Here is a 10,702-nt window from a genome sequence, read left to right as displayed (position 1 = left end):
AATCCACTCTTTATCCATTCTTAATAATATATGTGATAAGTTGAACTGTATGATTTAGAAAACTAGTTATATTAGAACACATTGTTCCAATTTCTAACTTTTAATTGGATTTCATTTACATCTTCTTCGTGTTTTTTTTGGGAGAATGGTCTACAGTTGTGGAATTTATAATGGGCTTTCAAGAAACCCATTGGGCTAATCGGGCTCGTAAGATGGTTTCGAAATGGGTCTCCAGCCAGTTGGATAATTATAAATGGGCTTTTTTTAAGAGCCTAGTTGGCCAATCGGCTCAGGCTCACTAGGATAGGTTGAAAGAATTGAACATTTGTCAACAAAAGTTAATATATATTCTTTAATAAATAGCTAAATTTAATTAATGGTGAACTAAATTACCCTTGTCTGGATCAATAAATTATCCTGTAAAATAAAAGAATAATCAAATAAGAAAATATGACCAAATCTATTTAAATTCTAGAACTTATAAAACTAGAACAATATTTCATAAACCTACAACAAATTCTAAGATTAGAGGGAAAAAAAAAAGAGAAGAAGATAGTGTAAAAAAAGCTTATAAAATTAGGAGACATTATCTCATATACTTTGCAACATAATTTAAAATACAATCTGGGTGGTTTTGTGATTTAGGTGTAATTTAATGCTGAAAAGAAGAGATACTAACTTGATGCATTATTTGTAATATTGTGTAGATATGTTCAAAACATAAATACACTATATATATGAGAATACTTTTGTGATTTGGTGTAGACATGATTAAAACATAAATACACTTATGTCATAATTAAAGTCCGTGCTTAAACAAAAAAGTACATTAGATAGACCATATCTACATGTATTGGAATTTAGCCTCTATTTTTAAGGGTTTTATTTGGGGTTTAACACTTTATGTTGTCTTTTAATAGCATAAAATGATTGGAAAAGATCTACTAAAAGTCAAATTTATACACAATTAATACAATAGAAATCTAGGGCACGGAAATTCAAAAAGACACGGGAAGAGATTTACACCCAAATTTCTAGTACATACAACTATCAAATTTTTGACAAAATGAAAACTGTTGGAATCAATCTTGCTGATATTACACCCAAACTTCAAGTCTAGTACATACAACTATCCAATTTTCGGCCGAAAGTTCACATAAAATTCATTCAGAATAAACAGTGGGAAGGGAAAAAAATGTTACCAAAAATCGAAGTAGAGCTAACGGCGATTGGACCACGAGCTGACGACGTCTGGACGGAATAGGCGAGCTGATGGCGATGGACCAAATGGCGAGCAAGGGAGATAAAAAATTGTTTCGAAGATCGAAATGAGAAAAAGAAAAATAGAGGAAGAAGAGGTTGCACGAGGGTTTTAAATGGCCTTATCTCGTAGTCGTCTAGTAAACCATCGTGAGAAATGAAAATATCCCGATGGTAAATAAAAAATAGTCAGTGGAGTTGCACACTCCCGATGATCACATGTAAATCGTCGGGCTGACACCAAGTTCTGTCGATGGTTGACACAACCGTCCGCATAAATTAACAAATTCCAACCTAATTTTTAATTTAATACTCATGGACCGACGGTCCCTCGCGTACCATCAGGGGTACTCTACACCTCCGGATGGTTTTCTTACACCACCGTCGGCATAACTTCCCTATTTTTCATAATTTTTTTTTATTGTAATAATGATCACTCGATGATCTCTCTGTGTACTGTCGGGCTGACTCCACAAAGCCCGACGGTCTCTCAAATACTGTTGAGAAAATCAAACATTATCTGATGGTTACTTCCATATCATCGGCCTAACCGTAACAATTCCCCATAAATCATTTCATTTATATTTCTTATTTTTAAAAAATCAAACTATTCCCGACGGTTTCTCGACTATCGTCTGGAGAATATATTTTTACCCTGACAGTGTTGCTTCGATCGTCAAGATAAGAGAAAAATAGCCCGAAGATCATGCTACGGTCAGGATAGTTGAATACGCTCGACAGTTGGTTATTAGACTGCTGGGATAGATGTGTTATCTTGACGGTAGTAAAGAATCCGTCCGAATTGATTTTTTTTTATCTTGACGTCGTTGTTGCACCGTCGGGGGAAGTTACATACGCCGTTGCTCTTTTCTACGTCGGTCGTTGCACCGCCGGGGGAAGTTACATATGCCATTGCTCTTTTCTACATTGGGATAAATTTCGTCGAGAATAATGAAAATTCTTGTAGTGTTATACGTTGTTTGACACTTGTAGATTGAAAAAAAATGTCAAATAATGCATTTTCTAAAAAAAAATAAGAAAAATGAAAAAAAAGGCAGTTTAGAAAAATTATCAAGTTTTTTTTTTTCATGCTAGCATAAGACTTGACATTTTTAAAATGTCAAGTTTGATACATATTGAATTAACACATTTTCATTGTCAATTATGATATTAATTATTCTTGCTACCCTTTTTCGTTTTGGTTTTCCTCCCTCCTTAACTGTTAAATGAAAAAAAAAATCATAAAAACTCAAAGCCCTAAATTTATTGTTACTTTTACCTTTTTCATCTCTCCCTCTCAGCATCAACCCTAACTCTTTCTCTCTCTTCCTCCCCTGTCTTTATCGTGAACAACTGTCTACAACCTCCTCAGGAAGTTGTAAACCCTCCCCTCATGTAAAATCGTCCTCTGAGGACTTCTTCTATTCAATAGCACTTCAGGCAGCACAAAAAACCACAAATGCAGCGACATCAACAAACCATAATCCATTATTTTTTTACATTGGATCACTTGACATTTTAAAAGCGCCAAGACTATCGATACTTAATATTTTAAAAACATCAAGTAACTCATTTTCTGTAATATTTATAGTATATAAGGATTATGTAGGGTTTATTAAATAAATAAATAATAAATTAGTAAATTGTGTATTGACTTGTCAAGTAACTGGTGAGGGTAGTAGTGGATTTTTTCCCCATAAATGTGTGTGTGAAAGAGAAATGATAGAGAGAAATATGGGTACATGAAAAAGAAAAAATAAACAGAAACAAAAACATAATTTTGAGAAATTACCTTTTTGTAGTTTCTTAATTTCACTCCTTTATAAAAATAATTCTTAAAATTAAAACAATAAATAAAAATAGCTATCAAACGTATCTCTTTCTTGAAAAATGAGAAATGAAAATAGAAAATAGTAACCAAAACATTTTCAGATACCTATAAAATAACAATAAATTGAAATAAAACAGAATGTAATTGTTTTTCAAACAACTTTGAGATGATAATTTTCTCCCATATCCATTGGCAAAACGAGTGGAATTCAAACTCTACTGAAAATTGGTTGGAATCAAAACATTAAAACCCCACTTGATAATAATTTCGTTTTTAGTTTTTTAGTTCTGTAAAAATAAATTTATAAACACTACTTCTACTTATTACTTTCTTTGTTTTGTTATCTACGTTTTAGGAGTATTTAAAAAGAAAAAACAAATCAATTTTTGAAAACTAAAAAAAAAAAAAAAAAGTAGTTTTTGAAAACTTATAGTTTTAGAATTTGGGCAAGAAATTCAAGTTTAAGATTAAAAATATATTAAAGAAGTTGAAGGAAAAGAAGCATAGTTTTCGAATAACAAAATGGTCATCAAATGGGCATAAAGTACAACATCTGTTCATTGAGTTTGACAAATTTTCAATTTGGTTCTTACAAGTTAAAAGATCCAATTTATCTATATAGTTTGGGTTCATTTTCAATTCGATATTTATTGTTTGGATTTAGTTTCAAAGTACTTTCAAGACTTTCAATTGTTTCACCTCCAACAACCAACTTAACGACTAATTCGGTCGATCACTTACTCAAAACTAGAAAAAAAAGCAAACAAAAAACTAGATCGATGAAAGTATTTTTAAATACAATTTAAAATTATTAGTTAAATAGTCACTTTTTATAGTAATTTGACATTAATATAAACATTTTGAGTATTTAGCAAATCAACAAACTTGTATATATAAAAATATATTTGAGAAAATGTAATCAAACCAAATACATAAGAAAATGAAAATAATGTTTTGAATTTTTTTTTTCCATGAATCCAAATAGACCTCATTCAAATTTTTTAATTAAAAGAGGATCAAATGACATGTTAAAAAAGAATCTGTGTTTGAAACAAAAGGGAAAATGAAAAGAGATTCCATATGAATTTCATAGGAAAAACTTATATAGTATATATACATTTTTATTTTTATTTTATTTAAAAAAAACTCAGATGCATTTTTTCATGAGGAAAATTTAAACATAGGAATTGCAAAGTAAAACAGAGCTCTCAGCTTCGGATGCAAATATGCAACCTCCTAAACACTTTTTCAATAGTCACATTAAATCATTAGAGGATGGCATAGTTTTTTATTTTGTGGTGCTTAACAAAGTGTATTGCTCTTCTTTAGTGAGAAGGGTGTATTTATCAAAAGTGTATTTCTACAGAAAATGTATAAGAGTATAAATACTATACTAACAATCTAAAAATAGAATCTATAAATGCCCTAACCATCCTAAAGATTCTCCAATCAAGGAGACTAAATACACGTGGAAAGTATACATTCACATCTTCCTTCAAACTCAAAGTGGCAAAGTAGGAATCATCTTGAGTTTGTTAAGCAATTAGAGAAAATGTCCGGAAGATAAAGCTTTAGTGAAAATGTCAGTTGGCTGCACAATGGTGGAAACAGAAAGTAAAAGCAGAGTTTTACTTAGGAGATGATAACGAACAAAGTGTCAGTCATTTTCAATATGGTTGGTGCGCTCATGAAAACATCATTGTGAGCAATCTGGATGGCACTACGATTGACACAGTGAATGATAGTTGCAGACGACTGAGGGTCTCCCATATCAACAAGAAGCCAATGAAGCCACAAATGTTGTGACATAGCATCAACTAGAGCATGATATTCAGACTCCATACTAGAACGGAAGACAACGTACTATTTTTTACTTCCCAAAAAATGAGAGAGTCATCGAGGTAGAAATAGTAATCGAAGGTAGAACGCTGGTCAGTAGGATCACCAACCCAATTAATATCGGAGTAGTTGAATAATACTAGGAAAGACTATGAAGAGAACTGAAGTCCAAATCCCAAAGTACCCTTAACATAATGAAGGATACAAAGAACAACAGTAAAATGAGTGGTCCGTGGGACAACCATGAACTGACTAACAATGTGAATGTATATGTAATGTCAGACTGTCAGATAAATAAGGCTGCCAACAAGTTGATGGTAGAGACTGACATCCTCAAGGAGAATGTCATCAAATGGAGTCAAGCAAACATTGGGATCGAGTGGTGTTGGAGTCGTAATAGAGTCAGTGATACCGGAACGCACCAAAAAGATATGAGGCATACTTCGCTTGAGACAACAAGTAACCAGTAGAGCTCAATGATGCTTCAAGATCAAGAAAGTAACGAAGTAAACCCAAATCTTTCATCTCAAAGTGTTTGCCAAGATAGCATTGTAGATCAGAAACATCTTGAAGATCATCCCCTATAATAATCATATCATCAACATACTGGAGAAGAAGAACAATACCGTGAGTTGTCTATCGCGTAAAGAGTGTCGTGTCATGAGGATTGGACGTATATCCAAGTTGAATAATGGTGGTAGGAGACATACCTTCTAGGATGGAAAAGAGACACTTGGGGCAGTTGCATTTACACTTCCTCAGATAAGGTCCCATTAAGAAAAGTATTCTTGACATCCATATGAATAAGAGGCCACTGTTTGGCTGTAACAACTACTAAGAGACTCCAAATAGATGTCACTCGTGCCATAGGTGCAAAGGTCTCTTCATATTTGATCCCATGCTCCTAAGAATATCTTTTTGCCACCAACCGAGCTTTATAACTCTCCATAGAATCGTCAAAGTGAGTCTTGATCTTGTAGACCCACTTACAACAAATGGTTTTTTTACTAAGGGAAAAATCAACATAGTCCCATGTGTGCATCTTGTCTAAAGCCTAAAATTCTTCCCTCATAGCTTGCTACCACAAAGGATTAGTATTTTTCACACAAAAAGAGGTAGGTTCAACCAAGAAATTGATAGTGGAAAAATAGTGAAGTTCTCGAAGATGAGTAAGAAGTGCCCTTGCCCTAGTGGAGCGTCAGCAGGAAAAGCAGGGTCATGGATAGGTTCAGATTCCACAGGTGAGACAAAAGGTTGATCGAGATCAACAGAGACTGGTGCAGATTGTTCAAGCTCAACATCATGAGGAGATGCAGATGAATGGAAAAGATAAAAAAGAATCGTCAGGAAGATAGGGAGGATGACTCGAGAAAGAATCATGAAAGGAATATTTAGATACTAGAGAACATAGTGTGCTCCCAAAAATTAACATGGCAATAGATGCGCAATTTGTTAGAAAGAGGATCCCAACAACGGAAACCTTTGTGTTCAGTTCCGTAGCCAAGGATGAAATAAAGACGTGCACTTGTTTGTAATTTGGTATGCTCATGTGGGTAGAGAAGAACAAAACATGCACAACCAAAGACCTTGAGGTTAGAATAATCTAGAGGAATACCATATAATTGTTCAAACAAAGAAGCATTTTGAAGGACAGACAAAGGAAGACGATTGATTGTGTAGACAAAGGTAAGAGTGGCTTCACCCTAAAATTTAGCAGGACAAGAGACAAACAAAAGTTGGGCCCAAACAGAGTCTAAAATCTGGTGATGTTTCCGTTCTAGTCTCCCTTTCTGTTGAGAGGTATGTGGATAAGAGTGCCTTCTTGGGTGAGAAACAAAAGAAGATTGGAGTCCTTATATTCCATGGTGTTTCTGTACATAGAACCTTGATTATAGGAGAGAATTGAGTGTTAACTGTTGGGAATGGTGCCCTAAATCTCCTTGTAATCTCGTAGTTTGTAAACTCTGTATAAACATATTGTTATTAATAAAATAAGTGCTATTTTATAAGCATATACTCAATCCAATAAACTAAGATTCGAGGTTATTTCATATAATTTAAACAAGTATGTAGAGACATATAAATGGATCTTGTTTAAATAATAACTTAAATGGTTTGTAGTAGATGGATAAGATTGGGTACCTTATCTTGATGACACTATGAATATTGCCCGCATTGTAGGTGTTACAAGTGCTTACAATGATTCTCTTGACTAAAGTATTAGAGAATCACCTAGTAAGACTAGGAATACCGGGCTGATATCCTAGGGCAAGTGGGTGAAAATTAGGTATGAGATATTGTATGGTAAACGATGGGTATGTGATGCACTAGTTTATTGTATTTCTTTGTAAAACTCAGAAACTCAGTCTTATATATTCGGGCTACTAGAGTTTTAGTCCAAGTGGGAGTTTGTTGGGTTTTATGTTCTAAAACTCGTGAATTGTAAACAATAAAACCTATTCTGAAAATTCAATAAGTTGTTATTGAATACATGTATTGCTTATTTCGTTTTAGAAATAAATCCAATAAACTAAAAGATTCATGACCATTACATGAGTACTTGAACTTTATGTGGAGACATAAACGTGGATCAGGTTCGAGTAAATAGTCAAAATAATCTATAGTATATGGATGAGGTTGGGTGCCTTATTCTGGTAACACTATCGGATGCGACTCACTCTGTAGTTGTTACAAGGAGTTGTAAAGTGCTATGGACGATGTGATCCTAATTCACACATGTTATGATATGAGGAGTGGGGGCATCCTATGCAATGGGTTTGTACAAGATCGGACCACGAAATCAGTCACTCTACTTTGTAACACTGTTTACTATTTAATACTGACTATTTCAAAGCGATGACCAGGTAACTTGAGCTTAATGTTGAGCTAACTATGAACTCCTACTTATTCGGGATTGTCCTTAGATTTGCATAGGTGAGGATTGGCTCAACAGCGCTGGTTCAATAAACCTCCATTTCAGGGGCAAGACCGGATATATAGCTGGGGACATAGGGTGCAAGATGGAACTCACTTCTACTCGCTTTCAAAGATAGTAGAGAGGTTGTTCCCTTAAGTGTTGACTCCAGGTCTTGAACAAGGGGCTCCACATTTTCATTTGTCCGTCAGGGACTCAGTTTTTTTATTGGATCACAAACCCATTATTTATTAGAGGATCAATGGGACTTAAGGAACAAGAGGTAATCTCGGGGGTAAAACAGACATTTGACCCAATCGTTATTACGAATAACCTGTGAAGGGTTAACTTACTAATCATGGTTATATCGAGTGGACATAATATATCTACGGTGAGGGGAGTGCAAGACTTTAGTGGAGCGACCCATTAGTTAACGAATGGGGATTAATTCGGTGTAAAGAGTTTAGCCAACTAATCTCGGATCGTTGGAGCTTATGATCTATAGGTCCACAGGTCCTCCTACTAACTCATAAATGGTAGTATGATAAGTTAATTTAAAACGTTCAAATTAGAATTAAGGGAATTAGTAATTATATGTGTTATAATTACTCGTTTAATTTTGGAATTAAACAGAATTGAAGAATTAATTAATATTTAAATATGATTTAAATATTAAATTCATGAATAAGAATTCATGAAGGTAGAATTTGTGTAAAATTAATTTAATATTTGACATTAAATTAATTATAATTAATTAAATTATTTAATTAATTATTTATTATTAATTTTATTAGAAAATTAATTTATGAAATTAATTTTGTAAAATTAATAAAGTTTTTTTTTTAGTTTTGAAAATCAAAATGATTTTAGAAATTATTTTGAAATTAGAAAAATTGAAAAAACACAAATTTATGAAAAGTTGGAAAACTCCACTTTCTCAATTGAGTAGCTCACTAAAAAACCACTTAATTCTTACTTCAATTCTCCAAGCATGAGCTGCACCTCATGCAGGCTTCTCCATTGCATGATAGTCCTGCAATAAACAGAGAAGATTGAAGTGGAAATCAGGTATGCATTAGTAGAGTTTTTGTTGAAAAAATTGAGTTGAAGAAGGTGTTCTTCAAATGGGTGCAGCAGTGTGCTCTTCTCCAAATTTCCTTCCTTCAAGTTTATTTTGAGTCCGACAACTCAATCTAAAGCTCCAAGAGAACAGTAAGGAATATCTTGAGGTGGTTCACAAGAAGAATTGGAGAAGATTTGTAGCTGAATTCGAGATTAAAAAGGTTCTACAAAGGTATTACTTTAAACCCTCTTATTATTATATGAGCATGCTTTATTTATAGCCAAAATTGGTGAATTAGAATGTTTATTGGCTTCCACTGTATGCTGATATACTCTTACAACAAGTGTTGTAAAGTGCTACAAATGATATAACCCTGATCATTCATGTGGAGGCATGTGAGCGAGGATATCCTATACAAAGAGTTTGTATAAAAATGGATCACGAAATGATTAGTCTCTTTATATAACACCGTTAATAATAGAGACTTACATTTCACTAGATTGACTATAGGTGACATGACCTGAATCCTGAGTGAGTTGTGAACTCCTGCTAATGAATGTGGTCTATTTTATGGGTGAGAGTGGCCAGATTGCCAACTCAACAAGTCTACCATTTTGGGGATTCGTCTGATTAGGGAGCTCGAAACTCAACTACACAAGATAGATTTCACTCCTTCCCTGATGCAGGGGCAAGTAGATAAATTGCTCCCTTAAGGGCTGGTTCCGGGTCTTGAACATAGTGGCCACACCCTCTCCTGACCCGAGAGGACTTGATCATAGTGGGACTATGACTTATTGTTCATTAGAGGAATCAGTGGTACTTAAGAATTTAGATGTAATTATAGGGGAAAAACGGTATTTTGGCCCAGTAGTACTTATGAGTAATTTGTGAAGGGTCATCGCACGGTTGATTGGTTATATCCAATGGACACAAAAATTTATCTGTAGTGCGAAGAGTGCAGCTGTCGATCTTGGAATGACTGACAGTTAACGGATGTTAGGTAATTTAATTAAAGAGTTTAATTAGTTATCTGAGTACCGTTGGATCTTCAATCTACAGGTCCATAAGGTCCCCACTGTAGCTCAATAGGATTTAATCTTTGGATTAAATTTGAAGTGTTCAAATTAATTGAGGGAATTAATTATATTTGATATAATTAATTATAATGTATTTCATACATTATAAGAGAAATTTGAATATGATTCAAATACCAATTATATGAATGAGATTCGTGTTATTAAATATAAATATGATTTATATTGAAAGAAATTAAATATTTTGATATAATCCAAATATCATTTATAAGAATGAGATACATATAAATAGATTTAATATAAAATTGATTTACATTAAATGCCACATATAGTTAAGAGAGAATAAGCACTATAGTTTATGTTGTATTTGATATAATACACAACTATAGACTATATGTTATATTTGATTTAACATACAGTGTATATATAATAAATTTTTTTTATATATTTTATCTTATTTATTTATTTGAAATTAATAAAAGGGAAGGAGTTATAACTCCCTTCCCACATTATCTCAAAGAATAACTAATAAGTGATAAAAGAAGTTGAATCATCATTTTTTATACGGTTTTTCACAATTGATACAGAAAAAAGTTATATGTGAAAAACTTCCTCTAATCCTCTCCATCTCCTTCTCTCTACCAAGCATTCAAGCAAAACCCACAACTCCTGTTTGAATCCTTTAATCCCAAAAGAGAATACAAAGGGTTTTCGATTGCAATTTAATGCCAAAAAATGCAGGGGGCCTTTACAAATTAACT

The sequence above is a fragment of the Benincasa hispida genome, chromosome 1, assembly GCF_009727055.1.
Source record: "Benincasa hispida cultivar B227 chromosome 1, ASM972705v1, whole genome shotgun sequence".
Taxonomy (NCBI): Eukaryota; Viridiplantae; Streptophyta; class Magnoliopsida; order Cucurbitales; family Cucurbitaceae; genus Benincasa; species Benincasa hispida.
This window is presented reverse-complemented; position numbering follows the sequence as displayed.